At 46.1% G+C, this 24,325-nt stretch overlaps 1 protein-coding gene across 1 annotated transcript in view; it reads left to right on the top strand.

The window, feature by feature from the left end:
• CACNG3 (calcium voltage-gated channel auxiliary subunit gamma 3) overlaps positions 1-24,325 on the top strand; it is a 99,527-nt gene that overhangs the window by 60,001 nt on the left and 15,201 nt on the right. The gene's annotated exons all lie outside the window — the stretch shown is intronic.

Raw genomic sequence — 24,325 nt, 5'->3', positions numbered from 1 at the left:
GCCCCCAAAGACAAGCAATAGCAGTAAAGCCTTTAGAAAAGATAATAGTGTCCTTGTTTATAGAAAACTGAAATTCAAGGGCAATGGAAACTGCCCAAGATCACACAGGAAGTGGTGGAGCTGGGGTTCCAATCCCCTTCTTCTTTGCTTCTATTTCTAAATGGATACAGATCTCAGCCTAAAATCCCAAGTCTGCATGACACAACTGTATTTTTCTGCGGGTGAATTTAGTGTCTTAATTTCCTTCTGAAACACGCTCCTTGTCCAGTTTTCCCGTCTCATTTCCTGGGACCACTACTTACAGCGCTCTCACAGGCCAAAAATGTAGAGAACCTCAACGTCTCTTTTCTCCCCCGTCATCCAATGACCAAATCTTTTCAGCTCTGCCTTCAAAATACAGAATTAACCAAGCGCTTCTCCTGCCTCCTGTCTTCTTAGTCCTAGCTGTCATCATCCATCACTCCCACCCCAGGACCACATGGCCCCAGCTTTTAGGCTTCTCTCTGTCAAGACCACCCTCCACCTGGCAGCCTGAAAATGAAAGTCACTCAGTTGTGTCCGACTCTTTGCGATCCCATGGACTCCATGGAATTTTCCAGGCCAGAATACTGGAGAGGGTAGCCATTCCCTTCTCCAGGGGATCTTCCCAACCCAGGGATTGAACCCAGGTCTCCCTCATTGCAGGCAGATTCTTTACCAGCTGAGCCACCAGGAAAGCCCAGCAGCCTGAGATGTCATTAAAATGTCCATCTAGTCACATCACTTTCCCACTTACTCTCCCTCCCCAAGCCCCCACCATACTTGGAATAAGACCCCAGTGCTGTTCTGTAGCCCACAATTCTTGTCCCCTCCTCTATAGGCTCAGCCTCCATCTCCTCCCCACTCGAATCTCCTGTTCCCTACTGGGTCTGCCCTGTCTCTCCACAGCCCAGCTCACTCCCACCTCAGGACCCAGTGCTTCCTCTTCCTGCCACCTGAGGTGGGACTCTTTCATTCCCCATTCAGTCTTCAGGCCACACATGCCCCTCAGAGACACCCCGATGGATCGTGCTTCCCGAGCTTCTTGTCCTGCTTGAGATTCCTCACAGCTCTGATCACTGAAGTCACTTGTTCATTCGTCCTCCCCACCCTCCAGAAGGACCTGGTAGCTTCTGAGAACACCAGAAGGGGTGCTTTCTGAGTCACAGAACAGTAGTTGCAATGCAGTAGTTGGAGTCCTGGAAACTAGGAGGTGGCTCATAGTTATTTCTTTTCTAACATTTATTTATTTTGCTGCTCCGGGTCTTAGTTGCAGCATGTGGGATCTAGTTCCCTGTGCTCAGTCACTCAGTCATGTCCGATTCTTTGTGACCTCATGGACTATAGCCCGCCAGGCTCCTCTGTCCATGGGGATTCTCCAGGCAAGAATACTGGACTGGGTTTCCATGTCCTCCTCCAGGGGATCTTCGCAACCTGGGCATCGAAGCCAGGTCTCCTGAATTGCAGGCAGATTCTTTACCATCTGGGTCACCAGGGAAGCCCAAGAATACTGGAGTGAGTAGCTTATCCCTTCTCCAGGGCATCTTCCAAACCCAGGAATTGAATTGGGGTCTCTTGCATTGCAGGAGGATTCTATACCAGCTGAGCTACCAGGGAAGCCTGACCAGGGATCAAACCCAGGCATCCTGAATTGGGAAAGTGGAGACTTAGCCATTGGACCACCAGGGAAGTCCCCTAATAGCTATTTCTTGAGGGACACGAATGAATTTCTGTTATGAGCTCTGCTCCATTGGAGGAAGGATTTCATCTCAGCCAATCCCTTTCTTTGAAAGGCATCTAAGCTCAGAGGATGGAAATGTCTGGTCTGGGTCATCTTGCCTGCATGTGCCATCTGCTGAGGCTTTCTCATTTCTTTCACCTCTTTGGGGTGAAAGGAAGGATGATGGAAAAAAAACGATTGGGGAACATCACTTAATTTATAGCAGAAGAGTCAATGACCACACAGCTTTGTCCCACTTTATTCCTTCATACACTTCAGACCCAGCACACTCAGTAGCCTGAGTCCCAGAGATACACAAGCCTCGCCCAAGCCAGGGAGCTCTGCTCCTGGGGGACCATGCTCAACACTGTTCCTGGGCCATGGCCTCACTGATTCTCACAGAAAGCCTGAGAAGCAGGACAGGTAGGACTGGTGATCCTCATTTCACAAACGTGAACACCAAGACCAGAAGTGGTTATATGAGTTACCTGGGTTTGCAACATGGGTTTGGGGCAAACCTGAAGTTGGGAGACAGATGTGCTTTGCTCTGGGTTCACCAATTTTCTTCAGTGGGTAGCTTTTAAGACACCTGCTGGAAGTTGAAAACGGGAGGAGTGATGAGAAATCAAATCCTGATGACCTCATTTGAGATCCTGGATCCAGCCATGCCTGAATCAGGATCACCTCCTGGATGTATCAGTAACTGCTGATGGTCAAGCCAGCCCTTCCAGCAGGAGGCACACCCATTCATTTACGAAAGAAATATTTACTGAGTAAAGAAACAGAATCTGGATTCCTTGGGGTGAGACTTATACTTTGGTGAAACAAAAGTCTGTGTCAGGGGAGGGTCGGAGGGGGAGGCACAGGCTTAGACTGTGACATGATTGAGAACTCTCACAGCCAGGGAAAGCCCTGTGGAGGAATTAGAGTCAGTGAGAACCTAGAAAAGGGCTGGGTATTGAAATCTTCTTTAGTTAGTCACAAGGAAGCACGCTGAGATTCTGGAGTCAGAAGAACCTGGATTTAAGTTGTCAATCTGCCCCTCTCGGGCTGTGTTAATTGGGTAAGATACTTACCCTCACTGAGCTTCAATTTACAAATTGTAACGTGTCCATGACAAGAGCTGATCCATTTCAAGTGATGTGGTGTAAGGATGAAATACTGTGTGGCCAACACTGAGCAGAGTCAGTACAGGAAAGAGACAGGCAGGGCAGGAGAGTGGTACATGCATGGTCTCTGGAATGAGTCTCTGGGTTTGAATCCTGAGTTTGCCACAGGTCGCCTGTGTCATCTTGGACAAGTTACATATTTCTCTATGACCAGTTTCCTTATCAATAAGATGAGTACCTATCTCATCGGGTTAGACCGAAAGTGCTTAAAACTGGACTTGGCAGATAACAGGATTTTTACTGTTCCAAGAAGATGATCCTATATTTGTGAAGACTCTCATTCGTAAATGACAGAAATCCATCTCAAATAATTATAAACTGCCTGAGGAGCTGGCACTACTGGAAAAGAACCCGCCTACCAGTGCAAGACACGTTAAGAGACATGGGCTCGAATCCTGGGTTAGGAAGATCCCCTGAGGAGGGCATGGCAACCCACTCCAGTATTCTTGCCTGGAAAATCCCGTGGACAGAGGAGCCTGGTGGGCTACAGTCCATAGGGTCACAAAGAGTTGTACACAACTGAAGTGAGTTAGCATGCATACATGAGGAGCTACTGGCTTATGTAGCTGAAACACTCAATGGTTTACTTAATTAAGACATGGCTGCATCCAGGGGTTCAAATGATGTCAACAAGATTCAGACCTTTCAACACCTCTGAGCTCTACATTCTTGTCTCTGTTTCACCCTCAGGCTGGCCCTCTCCAAGAGGGGTCCTTGGCAAACTCCAGTTCCAGCTTACTACCTTAGCAACCCAGTGGGAAAGAGCACTTTTCTTCCTTAACAGTTTGAGCCAAGGCTCCAGGACCATTCCTCACCAGACCAACTTGGTCACTGGCCCATCCCTGAACCAATCACTCTGATCAGAGAGATGGAATGTGTTGGCTGGTCAAACTTAAGTCACGTGTTCCCCGCTTTAGTCAACCACAACAGCCAGACCTATTTGGAATTTTGATGGGTCATCGCACGTCCACCTCTAAGCTAATAACGTCGTCACTCTTCTCATCCCACCCCTGACACACAGGCTGAAGTGAGGCAGAAATTGTTTCCTACAGTGGAATCAGGGTGCTGATACCAAAAGACAAGAGTGTAGACCCTCCTCAGGCAGATAGAACACATGTGCCCTCCAGAGTCCTGGTACTGACCTCAGCCTCCCTGGTCATCAGAGAGACCCACCTGATCTCTCCCCACCATGCCCTGATCCTGAGCCAGTTTAGTTAATGACAGCTGGCTGTAGGCTCCAGGCTTGAGGCTGACTGACCATGCCCGGGGACAGCACTGCCAGGAACCCAGGGAATGTGCTGTGAACCTCAGCATCCCTCCTGGGAAAAGATGCACATCTCTAAGTAGTGGGCTGGGCTTCAGGACCCCAAGAGAAAAAGCCACAGTCCTGGAGGAGGAAAAGGCAAGGGGGCAATTCCAGGGCCCAGATTTTGCAAGGCTCTGGAATTAAGAGGGTCTCAAGCAGTGAAGAGACACTAACACAAGAAACTTAGGGAAGAATTCGGACTTGGAGGAAATGCTCCATACTCATCCCTTCACTGACTTATTTGTTGATTTGATGACCTACTGTGTGCCAGGAACTGGGAAGTCAGCAGCAAACAAGGAGTGTGTTCTTGGAGTTTATGGTAGCACAGAATAAACAGACATATAATTAAACCCATAATTAATTATTTATAATATGTTCCCCCAAAAGAGAAACATGGGGTGCTGTGAGAGCAAACAATTAGATGGCATCAGCCTGAGTACATGTGGATGGTAAGATCTTAAGGGCAGGAGGAATTAATCTAACAGGGAATGGGTAGAGAAGGATATATGAGGCAGAGAGAGTGCAGGTGCAAAGTCCTGAGGCAGGAGCAAGAGGAGTACGGGCAGAAGAATCTGGAGCTGGGAAGAGGCCAGATGACACAGGACTGTGCAGAACTTCTGTCCTTATCCAACAGGAATCCACCTTGTCTAAAATTCCCTCAGGTACAATACACAACAAACAGACGTTTGATAAATACTGATGAATCACCTACTATGTACCAGACTTTGTACAAGGTGTCTGAGATACAGCAGTGCTTATATTTTAGTGAAGAAGTCAGAAATTAAACGAGGCAAGAAGGGCTTCCCTGATGGCTCAGTGGTAAACAGTCCACCTGCAATGCAGGAGACCTGGGTTTGATCCCTGGGTGGAGAAGATCCCCTGAAGGAGGAAATGGCAACCCACTGTAGTATTCTTGCCTGGGAAATCCTTGGACAGAGGAGCTATAGTCCATGGGTTGTAAAAAGAGTCAGACGTAACTGAGTGACTAAATAGCAACAGTAAATATAAACAAGATAATAAACAACTTACATATAATCATAAACGATGTGAAGGAAGCAACTAGAGGCAGGTGGAGACCTAAATGTTGAGAACGAGACAGCTCCGAAAAGGGCCAGGAGAGAGCAGGGCAGGCAGAAAGCTGTGTTCCTCAACCTCCTGCACATTAGAATCACATGTGCATGCTCAGTCTCTAAGTCATGTCCACCTCTTTGCAACCCCATGGTCTGTAGCCCACCAAGCTCCTCTGTCCATGGAATTTCTCAGGCAGAAATACTGGAATGGGTTGCCATTGTTCATCAGGGGATCTTCCCAACCCAGAAATCAAACCTGAGTATCCTGCTTTGCAGGCTGATTCCTTACCACTGTGCCACCTGGGAAGATGCAGCATTTTAGAATCACCCAGAATAGCTAAAAAAGGCCAACCCCCACATCCAGAAATGTGGGTTGTGGATACCAATACTGTTTAAGAACTTCTAGGATGGTTCTGGGGTCAGCTGGGACTGAGAACCCCTGGGTCAGACCTGGCTACTCAAAGTGAGGTCCACGGACCAGCAGCAGCCACACCACCTACAAGCTGGTTAGAAATCCCAGAAGGGACAGAACCTCAAGCCCTTTCCCAGACCTACCAGTTTCAAATCTGCATTTTTTACAAGGTGCCCATGTTAAAGTTTGAGAATGGTTGACCTAGAGTGTAGTGAAAGAGAGAGGTGTAGGTAGGACAAGGTGGGACTGGAGAGATGAGAGGAGGTCAGATGAGCTTCACTCTAGGGGCCTCGCTTCATTCTAAGTACAGCACAGGTACACATGCCACACCCCAACACACACACACACAGCACACGGGCATGCAGCCATACCCACACGTGGGCACCAGGCCCGTTTACATTCTATGCTTTTCTAAAATATATTTGCACCCACCTCTGATAACTTCAGGCTTCCCTGGTGGCTCAGACGGTAAAGAATCTGCCTGCACCACGGGAGACATGGGTTTGATCCCTGAGTTGGGAAGATCCCCCGGAGGAGGGCAAGGGAACCCACTCCAGTATTCTTGCCTGGAGAATCCCCATGGACAGAGGAGCCTGGAGGGCTACAGTCCAGGGGGTTGCAAAGAGTCAGACACGACTTAAGGACTAAGCACTGATAACTTTAGATGCCCTCCTCAGGGTAGGTAGGGGCATCCCTATCCCATCTCCTCTCTCTCTCTCTCTCTCTCTCACACACACACACACACACACACACACACCCTGCCCTTAGACTCACCCCACCCACAGACACCCCTGCCTCACTCCAATCATATTGCAACTTAGAAAGACTCCAGTGGGTGAATGTGCAGGGAGAATGGAGGATCTAGAGGAAGAGGCCACACCTTCTTTCTCCTGCCCAGATGGGGGAGAAACCATCACATCCACACAGGTTACAGGGAGGCAGCCAGGCTCTGTACTTTGCAGAACTAAATCCCAGGATGGAGTTTGCTCCAAACGCCAGAACTATTCCTGGATGTCAGGTGCAGTTAATGGTTGCCGTGGCAACCACCCATGCTTAATGACTAGAAGAGAGTTAAAGATGCTGGATAAATGTCAGGGCCCAGGATGGATTTGCTGGGAGCAGATCTGTTCGCACGGGGCAGAGTTGCCCAGTGAAGGTTGAAATGAGCAGTTCAGGGTAGCTGGAAACAGATGCAGAAGACTCTCTCTCCCCCTTCTCAGGTTAGTAGAGTCAGAATGGCACAAAATGTCAAAAAGTGTAGATTTCTACATGGACGGTTTCTACATAGACTCCAGGTTTGGGTTTGATCCTGCAACATGTTCTCAGAGATTGCAGAGGGTGTAAATCTAAGTCTAGGTCCTTGATGAATTAAAAGATGTCACTTTATTAAAAAAAAACTTTTCTGGAGGGCATCCCAGGTGGCACTAGTGGTAAAGAATCTGCCTGCCAATACAGGAGATGTAAGAGACCTGGGTTCCATCCCTGGGTGAGGAAGATCCCCTGGAGGAGGGCATGGCAACCCACTCCGGTATTCTTGCCTGGAGAATCCCAGGGACAGAGGAGTCTGCAGGGCTACAGTCCATAGGGTCGTAAAGAGTCGGACAAGACTAAAGCAACTTAGCACACATGCATGTAAACTTTACTGGATTACTTTTTTAATGAAGAAAATGCCAAATTAGTGCTGAAAAAACAGCCTTTTGTAAAGATGATGTCCATAAAATGAGATGATAAGCCACAGACTGGGAGAAAGTATCTGCCAAAGACACAGCTGATAAAGGGCTGTTACCCAAAATATATGAAGAACTCTTGAAACACGTATATTACCATATGTTAAATAGATGACCAGCACAAGTTTGATGCATGAAGCAGGACACTCAAAGTTGGTGCTCTGGGACAACCCAGAGACATAGGGTGGAGAAGGAGGTGGGAGGGGGGTTCAGGATGGGAGGGACACATGTGCACCCATGACTGATTCATGTCTGCTGCTGTTAAGTCACTTCAGTCGTGTCCGACTCTGTGTGACCCCATGGACTGCAGCCCACCAGGCTCCCCCGTCCCTGGGATTCTCCAGGCAAGAACACTGGAGTGGGTTGCCATTTCCTTCTCCAATGCATGAAAGTGAAAAGTGAAAGTGAAGTCGTTCAGTCGTGTCCGACTCTTGGCGACCCCATGGACTGCAGCCTACCAGGCTCCTCCGTCCATGGGATTTTCCAGGCAAGAGTACTGCAGTGGGGTGCCATAGCCTTCTCCATGATTCATGTCAATATTTGGCAAAAGCCACCACAATATTGTAAAGTAATTATCCTCCAATTAATTAATTTTAAAAAAGAACTCTTAAAGACCAACATTAAGAAAACAAGGAGCCTGATTATAAAATGGGCCAAAAACTATAACAAACGTGTCACTAAACTCAAATTAAGACAACGAGATACCACCAAGCACCTAGTAGAACGACTGAAACCCAGAACGCTGACCCCACCAAAAGCGGGTGAGCAGCAGAAGCTCTCATGCATTGTTTCTGTGCTGGGCTAAGTTGCTTGTCATGTCCAACTCTCTGTGACCCTATGGACTATTGCCCTCCAGGCTCCTCTGTCCATGGGATTAGTGGGTTGCCATGCCCTCCTCCAGCGGATCTTCCCAACCCAGGAATCGAACTTGTGTCTCTTTATGTTTACCTGCATTGGCAGGTGAGTTCCTTACCAGTAGCACCACCTGGGAAACATTGCTGGTGAGAATGCAAAATGGAACAGCTGCTTTGGAGGACAGTTTGGTGCTTTCTTACAGAGTAAATATACACTTAACATACAATCCAGCAATCATATACCTTGGTATTTGTCCAAATACTCCTTGGTATTTATATCTACACAGCAACCTACACATGGATATTTATAGCAACCGTGTTCACAATTGCCAAAAACCTGGAAGCAATCAAGATGCCCTTCAGTATGCATGCGTGTATGCATGTCGTGTCCGACTCCGTGCCACGCATGGACTGTAGCCCACCAGGTTCTCCTGCCCGTGGGATCCTCCAGGCAAGAATACTGGAGTGGGCTGCCATGCTCTCTTCCAGGGGATCTTCTCGACCTAGGGACAGAATCCATGTCTCCTACATCTCCTGCACTGGGAGATGGGTTCTTTAGCTCTAGCACCACCTAGGAAACCCGTCCTTCAGTATGTGAGTGGATAAATAAACTGTCGCACATCCGAACAATGGAATATTGTTCAGTGTAGAGAAAAAAGCTATGAAGCCATGAAAAGGCATGGAGGAATCTTAAAAAATATATTTTTTATTGTGGTAAAAGTCACATAATATAAAACACACTGTTTTGACTATGTGACTGTACAGTTCAGCAGCACCAAGTACATTCACCTTGCTGGACCTCTCTCACCATCATCCATCTCCTGAATTTTTCACCTTCCTAAGCTGAAACTCTGTCCCCATTAAACACTGACTCCCCATTCCCCCGTCCCCATTCCCCATCCCCTGGTCCCTGGCATCTACCAATGTGCTTTCTCTTTTTAACTTTTTATTTTGTATTAGAGTATAACTGATTAACAATGGTGTGATAATTTCAGGTACGCAGCAGAGTGACTCGGTCATACGTATATACCAATGTACTTTCCGACTCCACGAATTTGACTGTTCTAGGTACCTCATCAGAGAAGGCAATGGCACCCCACTCCAGTACTCTTGCCTGGAAAATCCTGTGGGCAGAGGAGCCTGGTGGGCTACAGTCCATGGGGTCGCTAAGAGTCGGACACGCCTGAGCAACCTCACTTTCACTTTTCACTTTCATGCATTGGAGAAGGAAATGGCAACCCACTCCAGTGTTCTTGCCTGGAGAATCCCAGGGACGGGGGAGCCTGGTGGGCTGCCGTCTAACGGGTCGCACAGAGTCGGACATGACTGAAGTGACTTAGCAGTAGGTACCTCCTACAAGTGGAATCAAGCAGTATTTGTCCGCACCTAAAGTATATTGGAATGCACTTTCCAGGTTAACTTAACATATGTCCTACAAACAGACTGTGTCTTCTTTTTATTTCCCCCTGTGCTATACAGTAGGTTCTCATTAGTTATCTGCTTTATACATAGTAATGTAGGGGGTGGGATAAATTAGGAGATTGGGACTGACATGGAGGAATCTTAAATGCATATGGCTACGTGACAGAAACTGTATGACATTCCAAGTATATGACACTGGAAAAGACACAACAAAAGGAGACAGTAAAAGGAATGGTGGTCAGCAAGGGTCAGGAGAGAGATGGATGGATAGGTGAAGCACAGAGCATTTTTAAAAATTAATTAATTTATTTTAATTGGAGGATAATTTCTTTACAACATTGTGGTGGTTTCTGCCGTACATCAACATGAATCACCCACGGTGCATATGTGTCCCCCCATCCTGAACCTCCCTCTCACCTGCCTCCCCACCCCATCCCTCTGGGTTGTCCCAGAGGACCAGCTTTGAGTGCCCTGCTTCATGCATCGAACTTGCACTGGTCTTCTATTTCACATATGGCAAAATACGTGTTTCAATGCTATTCTCTCAAGTCATCCCACCCTCGCCTTCTCCCACATAGTCCAAAAGTCTGTTCTTTACATCTGTGTCTCCTTTGGTGCCTTGCATATAGGATCGTCGTTACTGTCTTTCTAAATTTCATACGTAAGCGTTAATAAATTGTATTGGTGTTTCTCTTTCTGACTTACTTCACTGGCACAGAGGATTTTTTAAGGCAGTGAAAACTATTTTGTGTGATACTATAATGATAGATACGTACTGTTAGATATTTGTCCGAACCCAAGAATATACAACATCAAGAATGAAATAGAATATAAACTATGAATTTGAGTGATAACGATGTGTCAGTGTGGGTTACACAGTGTAACCCATGTGTCATCGGTTATAACAAAGGTACCATTCTGGTGGGGACGCAAATAAAGGTAAAGTAATGAGTGTGTGGGGCAGGAGGGTATCAGAAATCTCTGGGCCTTCCCCTCAAGTTTGCTTGGAACCTAATACTGCTCTAAAAAGTACAATCTATTGAAAAAATAACAATAACTTTTTGAACCCCACGTCTCCACCTGTTACACTGTAAGTGTGCCGTTCACATGCTGCTTACTCGTGTTAAAGAACACAGGCAGGGAGCCAGGAGTCGGTTCCAAGTTGCACAGTGGGTGTCTCTCCAATGTGTCTCTGTGACGCTGTGTGGCGCTGCCCTTGGAACTGCTAGCACCTGGGAATGTGGAGGCCAAGTCCAAGGGATCAGCTGCTCTGAGCTCCCCACTCAGGGCAGGGACTCAGGGCTGTGTGATGCTCCCTTGTTGAAAAAAAAAAAAAACACTTGTATGGCCTCAACCTCAACCTTGTAAGAGTGAATTGCTTTCCACAAACCCTTGCAAACCCTATCTGGACCTGCTCCACGGTCAAGGTCTCACAAACTCACAGAGGTCAAGTTCTTTGTGTGTGTGACAATGATCCTGTGTCTGTCTGGCTGCAGAATGTGGCTCTCAGACTCTGGTGAACCTCAGAATCCTGCAAGAGCCTGCTAACAAGCAGTTTCTCAGACTCTCCCTAACTCACTGCCTTGTGTAGAGAACCCAAGAATACACTTCTTTTTTTCCTAACAAGAGCCCAGGTGATTCTCATGTGGATGCGCCCAGCTTTTCCAGGAATCCAGAGAAAAAGGGTTTCCCCCAGAACCCCTGCCATGGCCATTTGTTTGGTCTGGAAACTGATGGGTTCTTTGACTACTGCCAATGCTTGCCAAGGTGAGATTAAGATGATTTTTCACTAAAATGATTATGGGGATCATCCCCCACCCTCATAGATAATCTGATATTAAAATAACAATAATAAGCTGTTAAATAAGGAAGGACAACACATTTCAGGATTTTTTCCATGCTATTTTAATTTTGTTGTTGTTCAGTCACTAAGTTGTGTCTGACTCTGCGACCCTGTGAACTACAGCATACCAGTTTCCCTGTCCTTCAATATCTCCCAGAGTTTGCTCGAACTCATGTCCATTGAGTTGGTGATACCATCCAACCATGTCATGCTCTGTCACCCCCTTCTCCTCTTGCCCTCAATCTTTCCCAGAATCAGGGTCTTTTCCAATGAGTCACCTCTTCAGCTGGCCAAAGTACTGAAGCTTCCTCAGCATCAATCCTTCCAATGAATATTCAGGATTGATTTCCTTTAGGATTGACCGGTTTGATCTGTGTTGTCCAAGGAACTCTCAAGAGCCTTCTCCAGCACCACAATTCAAAAGCATCAATTCTTTAGCTATTTTAATGATATTTTGTAAAAGTCAAATATCGATTAATTTCCCATCCTCATTTTTTCCTCTCTCTGTTTTTACCCCTGCTTTCCTGGTACCCCCAAACACATGGCTTATTCTGCCTAGTTGGCAGAAGTAGGCGTTCTACATCAGTGCCTAAGAAGTTTCAGGTGCCAAACTGGGCATCCAAAACACAGAAGTGGAGAGAACTGCTGTCTTGGCTAGGATGGGCCAGGCTCTTGACTCTGCACTTCAGAACCAGCTAGGACCCAGGCTTTGGGTTAGAATGGAGTTCCAGTTGGGCCTGCAATTGACCAGATAATTAAAGACCACAAAAAATTTTTACCCCAAACCCAGCAAAGGGGCTAATCAAGCAAAATGCCCAATGTCAGGCTCTGCAGAAATAAATCAGACCTAGAACTGGTGCAGAGAAGGACAGACAGCACCACAGGCCCCTGCTCTGAGCTCAACTTTCTGTACTTGCTTCTAAGGCAGGACACTCACTTGATAAGGCATCTCTCTCCGGGTGGATGTGGCTGGACTCTGGCTGGATCATTGTTCCTCCCCCATCACCAGTTACTTCTTCAGAAGGTTCATGATAGCTTTCAATGACTCCTCTGATGATGCTCTTCCCTTCCTGCGCCTATGCAAGCCCCTGCCACCGTCTAAGAGATCTTCTAAAACTGTAAATCAGATTGTGTTTCTCACCTATGTAAAGCCCTCCAGAAGCAGGGACCACACACCTCTCCAGCTCCCAGCCCTGACCTCAAAGGGACTCCATCCTCTGGCTCCTTTGTGGACCTGTTTTTTTTTTTTTTTTTCATTCAAATGTTCATAACAGCTTTATCTATAATATAATATTTCTACTTATGAATAATTCATATACAATGAAATGCACCAATCTTAAAATTTTGTAATTCATTACGTTTGGGTTAATGCATGCACTCTTGTGACCCACTCTTTATAAGATTTAAAACGTTTCTAACGCCTCAGAAAGTTCCTTTGTTCTTCTGGTTAATCTCTGCTACATCACTCCATCCCCAACTCCCAGGGTATTTAGTAGTCTGATTTCTTTCACCGTAGATTAGTTGTTTTTTTTTTATTTTATTTTTAAACTTTACAATATTGTATTTGTTTTGCCAAATATCGAAATGAATCTGCCACAGGTATACCTGTATTCCCCATCCTGAACCCTCCTCCCTCCTCCCTCCCCATACCCTCCCTCTGGGTCGTCCCAGTGCACCAGCCCCAAGCATCCAGTATCGTGCATCGAACCTGGTTTTATCCTGTCTCCCCCTTACTCTGCTCCCTGCACTTCCCTCGATTCCAGAAACACGCTCCATATTACCCTGCCTTGGGGCCTTTGCACTTGGGGTGCCCTCTTCCTAGAAAGTTCTTCCCTCACATCTTCAAATCTTGTCACTCAGGTAATCTTCGCAGAGAAGACTTCCCTATCCACCCAATCTTACAGTTCTCTCCCTCCCCTCCCAAGACACTCTCTCTCTCTGGAAATTATTATTTTCATGGCATTTATCACTATTTGAAATCGCCTTTTCCATTTTTACAGAAACCTTTGTTTCATTTATTTATTCATTCACTGTTGGTCCCTCTGCACTAGGCTATAACAGCCTTGAGCTCCAGAACCTAGTCTGTTCATTCACTGATGAATCCCATGTGCCCAGGACACAGCTTAATGCAAACCAGGCACCTTGGCAGACATCTGTTGAACAAAAGACTGAATTTGGATGTGCACTGACAGCAGTTCGGGAGCCTCAGAAGAGCCTGTTTATTTCTCCTTAATTCACTCATTCCTATTAGGAGCCATGAGCCATAATTGCTGTACCCCCAAGTGCTGCGTCTTGCTCAAAGACACCTAGTTCAGGGTCCTCATTATTGGTGAATTCATTATCCAAATCCTGCACATGCGAGGCTGCATGGATGAGCCAGCGAACTCCGTCTTACTGTGAATGTGTGACCTGACCTTTCATAAAATCAGTCTCTGCTCAAACACACCCCCAGCCCCATCCCACCACACCCCCGTTGAATACCCTGTGGTTCATGGTCCTGGCCAGGCAGCCTCTCTCTGATTGCCAGCTCATGTCGACATGTGACCAAACCATGCAAATAGGAGGCAAAAATGACTGCAAAGTGAGAATGGGTGTCTTGCAGCATAGTCAGGACTTCACGAGATGGATGTGAGGGTTGTTGGGGATTTGGTGGCGTGGGGTGACATGCCAGCCAAGGGCAACCAAGAGCCGGCGCAGAAGGGCACCGGTTAACAATGGGAGAAGAGAAACCCAACAAGAGTGATGATGTGATAGGCGCATCCCAGCCATTTGAATATCAAAGGATCAAGAGGAGCCCTTGAGAAAATGATGACGTGCTCAAACATTTTTCGCAAAAGTGACCCACTTTATGATCCGGCTCCGAAAGTCAGACTTTATAATCCAGCCGGGAAAGCGAAGGATTTCATATTGCACCATCATGCGATTGTATCAGACAAAGGTTGCCCCCTCCCACCAAAAATCCACATAACTGACTTTTGGGTTCATTGTAGTGTATAGTTAGAAAAGATAAGACAAAATAAACATAGTCTCACTAGTGATGATTCTATTTTCAAGATAAGGCTGGAAGAACAACCTTGAATTTTATTATTTGCTATGAAATGATGGTCCCTATTTTTATTTATTTATTTTTGGCAGCTCTGGGTCTTCACTGCTTCTCGCGGGCTTTCTCTAGTTGCGGCGATTGTCACGGCGCACGGGCTTCTCATTGGGGTGACTTCTCTTGTTACAGAGCACGGCTCTCTGGTCCACAGGCTTCAGTACTTGTGGCCAACAGGCTTGGTTGCCCCGAGGCACGTGGGATCTTCTCAGACCAGGGAGTGAACTTGCATCTCTTGCACTGCAAGTCAGGTTCTTAACCACTGGACCACCAGGAAAGTCCCGGTCCCTATTCTTAAGTGAGCTCTCCTGAAGGCTATGAGTCTCAACCTTAGTTGATCAGTTATATTTATCTGGGCAGCTTTACAAACTCCAGATATCCAGGCTAATTAAGTAAGAATCTTCAGAAAGATTCAGAATCTTCAGAAACTAAGATCAGCATTTTCCAGCTGTGCCCTCAACCCCTGAAATCCCCATGTGCATCCCATGTTGGGAAGCACTGTTTCAAGGTACCCAGCATATTCAAAAGCAGAGACGTTACTTTGCCAACAAAGGTTCGTCTAGTCAAGGCTATGGTTTTTCCTGTGGTCATGTATGGATGTGAGAGTTGGACTGTGAAGAAAGCTGGGCGCCAAAGAATTGATGCTTTTGAACTGTGGTGTTGGAGAAGACTCTTGAGAGTCCCTTGGACTGCAAGGAGATCCAACCAGTCCATTCTGAAGGAGATCAGCCCTGGGATTTCTTTGGAAGGAATGATGCTAAAGCTGAAACTCCAGTACTTTGGCCACCTCATGCGAAGAGTTGACTCATTTGAAAAGACTCTGATGCTGGGAGGGATTGGGGGCAGGAGGAGAAGGGGACGACAGAGGATGAGATGGCTGGATGGCATCACTGACTCAATGGACGTGAGTCTGAGTGAACTCTGGGAGTTGGTGATGGACAGGGAGGCCTGGCGTGCTGTGATTCATGGGGTTGCAAAGAGTCGGACACGACTGAGCGACTGATCTGATCTGATCTGATCTTCTGTAATAAAGATCTGCTTTAATATCAGGAACCCAAGCATCTTTACCATCAGGTGGTGGTTTTTGCTTTCTTAACACAAGTACTTTCAGGGCACAGACTTGATGTTTGTTCTTCTTTCCTGATTTCTCAAGGCAGATTCATCACAATGAGCATTTAACAAAAGACATATATCACTGGACCCAGATCCCTTGTCTCAAGTGAGCCTCGGTTTTCATTCTGAGCTGGAGTTCAGGGGCCTGACATTTGACTGCAGCAGCCAAATGGAATGGGTGCCAAGGTCCAGGCACTGGCTTGGCTGTGTTTCTGGGCTGGACCAGGTTCTGGGCATTGATGCTGGGCTGGGTGGGGCTGGCTAGGAGCATCCACCCTCAACCTGAACACATGGTCACTGTCCAGAGACTGCTCAGAAGTAATCCTTTGTCAGGTCAGATGGTGCCACAGCCACCAAATTCTGCCCCAGGACTATCAACATGGGCTGCTCACAGTCTGCAGGAGGTGGATGGTAGGAGACCCACCTGAAGACCACTGAGGGGCTCTGCCAGACTGATCTCCTCCCTTCAGAGGATGGACATCCTGTGGACAACTGCCCTCCATTCAGGGTCTCCCTTCAGGACTGCAAACTTGAAAAAAGGATGGTTGATTTGATTTGAATGACTCTCTCACTTCCCCTGGTCTTTCTGCTCTGGGTCTGGTATTTCCCATCTTGAAGCCAAAACCACTGAAATCAGAGCTGTCTTTAGCTGACCCAGAAAAGCTCTGTCGGGCCCTTGCCCAAACGTGGTACAGCCGGCAGTCTAGGCCTGTTCCTGCTGGGGTGTGGCAGCTCCTCAGGCTTCCTGCCTGGCTCATCTCTATGTGGGAATCACACGTGTGCACACGCCCACACACAGGTCTGTGCATGTATAGACATGTCCATGTGAGGGTGGCAGGGAGAAGACACGATCTCCAGCTTCCCCATGGCTTCCTTTCCCCCTGTGCCCCAAATAGTTAGTAACAACATTAATAGCTGTCCCTTGGTTTGGGGTTGTTTTTTTTTTTTTTTTTGGCGGGGATGGGATGCAATAGGAGTCACACAATGTGGCATGCAGGATCTTAGTTCCCCAACCAGGGATTGAACCTGTGTCCCCTGCATTGCAAGCTTCGAGCCTGAACCACTGGACTGCCAAGGAAGTCCCAGAAGCTGTCGTTTGTTAACGCTGTTCTTGGGGCTCAGCACCATGTTAGTACCATTTAGGGGATTTTGCTAAGACCTCAGGCTCTGAAGTTAGACAGACCTTGGTTTTAGGCCTCAGGTTTCCTGTCTATAAATGGAGTGATTGGATTAACACACACATAATAGTAACCATCAATCTAAAGCTCTAGACAAACATTAACTCTTTTAATCCTCATTTAACCCCACAAGCTATATACCACCAGTATTCTCAGATTACAGACAGGAAACTGAGATACACGTAAGTTCAGTAACTTGCAACACAGCCAGCTCTCACAGTCAGGCATTTTGGCTCCTGAATCCACGCTCCTCACTCCAGTCTACAACCAGCAGGAGTACCCGCTTCATGGGGTTGCAAGCACTACACAAAGATCCCTTAACTTGACGCGTGGCACAGGGCACATCTAAACAAACAGCAGGTAACATACTTATTTCTTTGAGAAGTTATTTGCAGATTATTGTTTTCTTACAGGAGACCGAGGCTCAGTGGAATAAATAACTCATCCAAGGTCGCTCAACCAATGAGTTAGTAAGTGGTGGAACAGAGATTTGAACTCAGGCCTGAGGGCTCCAAAGCTTTGTTCCTATGACTGTGCCACTGGACAACCTCTTTCTAAGTCAAATATGTAGCTGCTAAAGAGGTGTTGTTCAGTTGCTCAGTCGTGTCTGACTCTTTGTGACCCCATGGGATGCCAGGCTTTCCTGTCCTTCACTATCTCCCGGGGTTTGCTCAAACTCAAGTCCATTGGTGATGCCATCCAACTATCTCATTTTCTGTCGCCCTCTTCTCCTCTTGCCCCCAATCTTTCCCAGCATCAGGGTCTTTTCCAGTGAGTTGGTTCTTCATATTAGGTGGTCCAAAGTATTGGAGCTTTAACATCAGTCCTTTCAATAAATATTCAGGATTGATTTCCTTTAGGATTGACTGGTTGGATCTCCTTGCAGTCCAAAGGACCCTCCAGAGTCTTCTCCAGCACCACAATTATTTGAAAGCATCAATTCTTCGGTGCTCAGCCTTCTTTATGGTCCAACTCTCACATCATACATGACTACTGGAAAAACCATAACTTTGACTATGTGGACCTTTGTTGGCAAAGTGATGTCTCTGCTTTTTAATATGCTAAGTTCATCATAGTTTTTTTTTTCCTAAGGAGCAAGCATCTTTTAATTTCATGGCTGCAATCACCATCTGTAGTGATTTGGAGTGCAAGAACATAAAGTCTGTCACTGTTTTCATTGTTTCCCCATCTATTTGCCATGAAGTGATGAAATCGGATGCTATGCTCTTTGTTTTTTGAATGTTGAGTTTTAAGCCAACTTTTCCACTCTTTTCTTTCACTTTCATCAAGAGGTTCTTTCGTTTCTCTTCACTTTGTGCCAATCTCACCTGCATAGCTGAGATTATTTTTATTTCTCCCAGCAATCTTGATTCCAGCTTGTGTTTCATCCAACCTGGCATTTCACATGATGTACACTGCATATAAGTTAAATAAGCAGAGTGACAATATACAGCCTTGATGTACTCACATCAAGGGAGTAATTTTGAACTAGTCCATTTTCCATGTCCGGTTCTAACTGTTGCTTCTTGACCTGCATACAGGTTTCGCAGGGGGAAGGTAAGGTGGTCTGGGTTCCCGTCTCTTAGAGGGTACAGCCTTTATTTCTCCAAATTACAAGAATCTGACCTGTTTGTAAAAATTCCAGAAAAGTATACTCAATATTTTGTAATAACCTATAAGGGAAAAGAAGCTGAGAAAAATGGATATATGTGTGTGTGTGTGTGTGTGTGTGTGTGTGTGTAAACTAACACAGCATTGTAAATCAACTATGCTTCAGTTTTAAAAAACTTGAAGAAAAAAAAAAAGAAATTCCAAGCAAAACAGCCTAATCCCCACTTCATGATTGTTGATGGCCATTTCCCAAGATCAGGCTGGGTGCCCACGGTACTCAGATCTGAAAGGAAATATTCAGGATGGAGACTGAGCCAGGGAACGTGGAAACACCACTTTCCCTGGAGATACGTGACAAGGGCTTTATGAGTTAAAAACACAAACATCCCATTTTCTGGGCTCCCTCCCCAGCCTGGCTGCCTCCCTGACATGTCTGGAAGCCCCTCAAGGCCATGTAGATCCTTTAGGTTACCCCGACCCTCGAGGCCATGTAGATCCTTTAGGTTACCCCGACCCTCAAGGCCATGTAGATCCTTTAGGTTACCCCAACCCTCAAGGCCATGTAGGTCCTTTAGGCTACCCCGACCCTCAAGGCCATGTAGGCACTTTAGGCTACCCCAACACTAAGGAAGAGATGGAGGTGACCTTGGTCCTTGTGCAACCCGACCTCTGAGATATTCCATAGACCTCAGTGCTGAAGGCACAGCTTGAAGGGCAGCTGATGGACCCAGTAACACCCCCACAAGAAGCCCTCTTCCACCCACTGGCCTCCTTTCTGTTCCCCAAGCTCATTCCCAACCCCAGACCCTTGGCCCTTGCACTGCCCTTGGCCTGGAAAGCCCTTTCTCCCGCTCTTCACACCACTGACTCCTTCTCTGTATTCAGGTCTGAGCTCATATGTTCCCCTGGACCACCCTGCCCCAAGTTGCCAACCATCTCCCCCACCATCACATCATCCTGTAGGGTTTCTTTACAGCAAAGTTATCTTATTCTTTTATTGAATAGTCTATAGACTCTCTTTTCCAGCAAGGATATAAATTCTGAGGACCAGAATCTTCTTTGTCTTGGCCACTAGTCAATTCCTAGGACTTAAAACAGCTCTGGTACACTGTGGGTGTTTGATAAATTTGGGGGAAGGATGGAAAGAAGGAAAGGAAGGAGGGAGGGAGGGAGGGAGGGAGGCAGCAGGAGGTTGAAGCAATCAATCTTCACAGCCCAGTTCTCATGCCTGCCCTACCCCAGGTATCCATCACCTTATCACCTGTCACCAGTGGCTACTGGATCTGTCTCCCAGACCAGCCACCATCGATCCTCTTAACACCCTGAATCACTCAGAGGACCCAAAGGAGTTTTTCTTTCACTCACTCCCTCTCATCATCTCACAAGTTATTCCACTCTGCCTGGAGCCACACACCTCCCTTACTCTGATTAACTTTTAATTAACCTTCAGATCTCAGTTTAGACATGATTTCATTCAACATTCAGTTAACAGAAATCACTCTACGAAGTTATCAAGTGAGAGAATTTTGGGTGATGAAGGAAGCGCTTTTCCTTTAATCTTATGCCTTTTCTATATACACTGTTTGAATTTTCTAACTACATACATATATTCTTTTAGTTTAACAGGGGTTATCTGAATACAGAATAATGGATTGCTCCTTATTTTCTTTCTAACATTTCTCTGCTTTGAAAAAATATCCTAATAAATGTACTTTGTCAATGTCAGTACCACAATGACTTAATTATTACAGCTTTGTTTTATGGTTTAATATCTTACCAGGAGCCACCTTCCTGACTTCTTTCATTCATTCTACTATTTTTTTCATAGTGAATTGCCTCCAGCTTCCATTACCAAATAGACAATTCGATCACCTGGAAAGAAATGATAATTTTACCCTATTTTTTATCGTGTATAACTCTTAATTCTGTTTTATTTCTTCTTGTATTGGAGCTTGTAGAACCATGGTACATAAGAGAGGCAATTGTGGGCATTCATATCTCATTCTTGATTGTAATGGGACTATTTCTAGGGTTTGACCTTTGAAAAGGATTGTTGGTTTAAAGGAGGTGTCTTCCTCATAGGAAAGAAGTATTCTTCTATTGTCAGAGCCAGGGATGAGCTATTAGTGTAAACTTCTCTGCAAGATGAGTCTTGTTGTCACCCCAAATCCAGTCCCTGTAATTACACTTCAACACTTCAGGAAATCTGTCTTGGGTCTCCCTGTCATTCCAAAGCTCTTTTTGGGGTCCTTAGGTCTGTGAGTGCTCACAGCCTAGCTCCCTATGTGCTCTACTTGGGGTTCCCATCCCCTCTCACCTGTAACCGCTGGTCTGTCTCCTAGACCAAGCACCACCGAGCCCTCTCCTGGTGTACCACATTCCTGGTTTCTGCTTCTCTCAGCCCCAGTGTCTTAGCCTTAGCTGTACTAGGACAGTGCTTATCTCTGTATCCCGACTTCATCCTCGCAGGGTACCTGTTTTCAGCATCTCTCTTGGTTCCATCCTCTGCAATTCATGGGCAAGTCCAATCCCATCCTTTGTTTTCCTTAGATTTTACTGATGTGGGGAAATACTGATGAGAAAATATAAGTGAGAATAAGAACAGCAAAATCTTTATTTAAAAAAAAAAACTATTTGTGTGTTACAGCCTGGGGGGTGTGGGGAGAAGGCTGGAAGGAAACATACAGAAATGCTAAACAGTGGTTATTTCTGGGAGCTGGCAATATGCTACTTGTACGAATGGCCAAGTTCACTTTTTGATGAGTGTATGACTTATGGTGCCAGCAGCTTCATTTTCAGTGTGGAGTCTTCCTCAGGGAAATTCTTGATTCCCTTTCCTTTTGTATTGCTTTTTAAAATCTCATCATGGCACCAATGTGTCTCTTCTGGTCCTAAAATACCTCCCCAAGCCAATGGTAGGAATAGTTATAATTTATTGAGTTCTTACTATGTGCCAGGAACTATACTAAGTGCCTTTCGTCATTGCCTGATTAAAAGAGTTCTATAGAAACTGCTGAGTACAGCACTACTATTACAGCCTCGATTAATTCTCATGACAACCTCATGAAGTTATTATTGTTATTATCTTCATCCTGTAGAAGAAGAAATTGAGATTTGGAGCGGTAATTCGCCACAGGTAGCTCAAGTGATGTAGAGCCGGGTGGGGACTTTGGCCAACTAGAGAAACTCACATCCAGTCCAAAGCAGGGGAGGGGTTACTGATGCCCAGCTGCTGGGGATTGTTTCCACATGGACACGTGGGACAGAGCGCCCCATTGTTCAAGAGAAGCTGCAAATCAGATTTTCCTGGGACATATCCTGAATTTTAAATTGCAGTGATATACTTAACTTATAAAAATATACAGGACTTCGCTGGTGGTCCAATGATAAAGAATCCACCTGCCAGTGCAGGGGACATGGGTTCGATCCCTGGTCTGGGAAGATTCCACATGTTTAGGAGCAACTAAGCCCATGAGTCACAACTGTTGAACCTGAACTCTAGAGCCCGGGAGCCACGACTACTGAAGCCCGCGTGCCCTACAGCCCATGCTCTGCAACAAGAGAAGCTACTGCAAAGAGTAGCCACCTACCCCCAAGTCTCCCCAACTAGAGAAAGCCCTTGAGCAAGCCCACATGCAGCAAATATGACCCAACACAGCCAAAAATAATTAATTTAAAAATATTAATAAAATTTAAAATCAAAATACAATAAAATACAAGTGAAAAACAGAACGTAAACAAACAAACACACCAAACAGAACATTCTTCAGTCCAAATTTGCCCTAGATGAACATTATCTGCTTCAGAAGCTCCAGCTTGGATTAAGTTCTCCAGCCCCAAGAAGGCCCATTTGTTTCCCACTTTGCCCCCACCGCAGGTTGTACACAGTCTGTGTCTGACTCTTTGCAACCTCATGGACTATAACATACCAGGCTCCTCTGTCCTTGGGATTCTTCAGGCGAGAATACTAGAGTGGGTCAGGGATCTTCCCAACTCAGGGATCAAACGCACATCTCTTATGTCCCTCGCATCGGCAGGTGGCTTCTTTACCACTAGAGCCACCTGGGAAGCCTCCTTAGGCAAACAGTCAATAATTTTGGCTTTGCTGTCTCTACCACAACTACTCAGCTCTGCCATTTTGGCACAAAAATCGTAAACAAACGGGCATGGCTGGATTTCAATACGATTTTATTTGCAGACTCTGAAAGTTGAATTTCGTCTAGTTTTTTTTTTTAATGTGTCATGAAACAACATTCTTCTTTTGATTTTTCCAACCATCTACATATGCAAAAACCAGCCTCAGCTCGTAGGCTGTACGAAACAGGTGGTGCAACGCTTTAGACCACTTAAAATTCTTGACCGTTTCTCCAGGAGCCACTGGTGTTCGCTGGCTCTGCATCCTAGCTTCAAGCTGCCTTAAGCCCCCTTAGGTAAGGCGCATTTCACAAGCAGATGCGGGCGTGTGTGTAGCCCTCCAGTCCCGTGTGGTTCTGACTGGTCTGTTTCAGTAGTTCTCACATTTAGTCTTCAGCTGAACTTTTCCTTCCTGTGAAATCTCTTGTTGGGAATGTGAAATAGCTATTAATAGGTGGTCCTACAACCACTCTTCTTGCCCTGCCCAGTGGCCCCTGATGTAAACCCTGGAAAAAGCATAGTGGATGGAAAAACCACCATCCTATGGTCTGGTTTATAACAGTGGATGGACCATGAAATGGTCATAGAGCCATCTGGCAAAGGACTTTGCTTACAACCCTAAAATGTGCTGAAGAGAGTGCAGTTCTGAGTAGTGATTATGAACTTGGCTTTGGAGTCTGAAAGACTTACATTTGAGTGTGCCGCTTGTAGCTGTATCCTTGGGAAAATCACCTGCTTTATAGATTTCCTCATCTGTGAAATAGGGCTCATAAAACCAGGTACCTCAACAGGCTGTCTTGAGTGCTAGAGAGGATTTAGAATGGCATGTGGTATACGGTAAGTGCTTCACATGTGTGACTTATTCTGATTTGTTATCCAGCCAGGTGGAAGGGGATGGGGCTTAAAAACAAACAGGAATCTGGCTGAAACTCTCAAATCCAAACAAGAAAAAGGAAGGCCTTTTCTCAATATCAGGGAAGGAGTTCTGAGTTTGTCCTTCTTCCAAGAATTTCTTTGAGTCTTCAAGCCTTCTCTCCAAGACTCCCCTTCTTGGTTCTGAGTCCCTTCTCTGCCTGGTAAGTGGAGAATCAAAACCAAGAGAATGGGCTCATATCGCATGCCATTTTCTGTGAAATGCCTCTGGTTTGGAGCATACTTGTAGTGCGGGTTAAATACATGGCTCTCCTCAAGACAAGGAAGCAACCTAAATGTCCATCAACAGAGGAATGGATAAAGAGAGTGTAGTACGTATACACAATGGGATGTTGCTGCTGCTGCTGCTGAATCACTTCAGTCGTGTCCGACTCTGTGTGACCCCATAGACGGAAGCCCACCAGGCTCCCCCGTCCCTGGGATTCTCCAGGCAAGAACACTGGAGTGGGTTGCCATTTCCTTCTCCAATGCATGAAAGTGAAAAGTGAAAGTGAAGTCGCTCAGTCGTGTCCAACCCTCAGCGACCCCATGGACTGCAGCCTTCCAGGCTCCTCCGTCCATGGGATTTTCCAGGCAAGAGTACTGGAGTGGGGTGACAATGGGATGTTACTTAGCCATTAAAAAGGATGAAATAATGCTGTTTGCAGCAACACGGGTGAACCTAGAGATTATCATACTAAGTGAAGTAAGTCAGAAAGAGAAAGGCAAATACCATATG

Source organism: Bos mutus, chromosome 25 (genome assembly GCF_027580195.1).
Source record: "Bos mutus isolate GX-2022 chromosome 25, NWIPB_WYAK_1.1, whole genome shotgun sequence".
Lineage (NCBI taxonomy): Eukaryota > Metazoa > Chordata > Mammalia > Artiodactyla > Bovidae > Bos > Bos mutus.
This window is presented reverse-complemented; position numbering and strand designations above follow the sequence as displayed.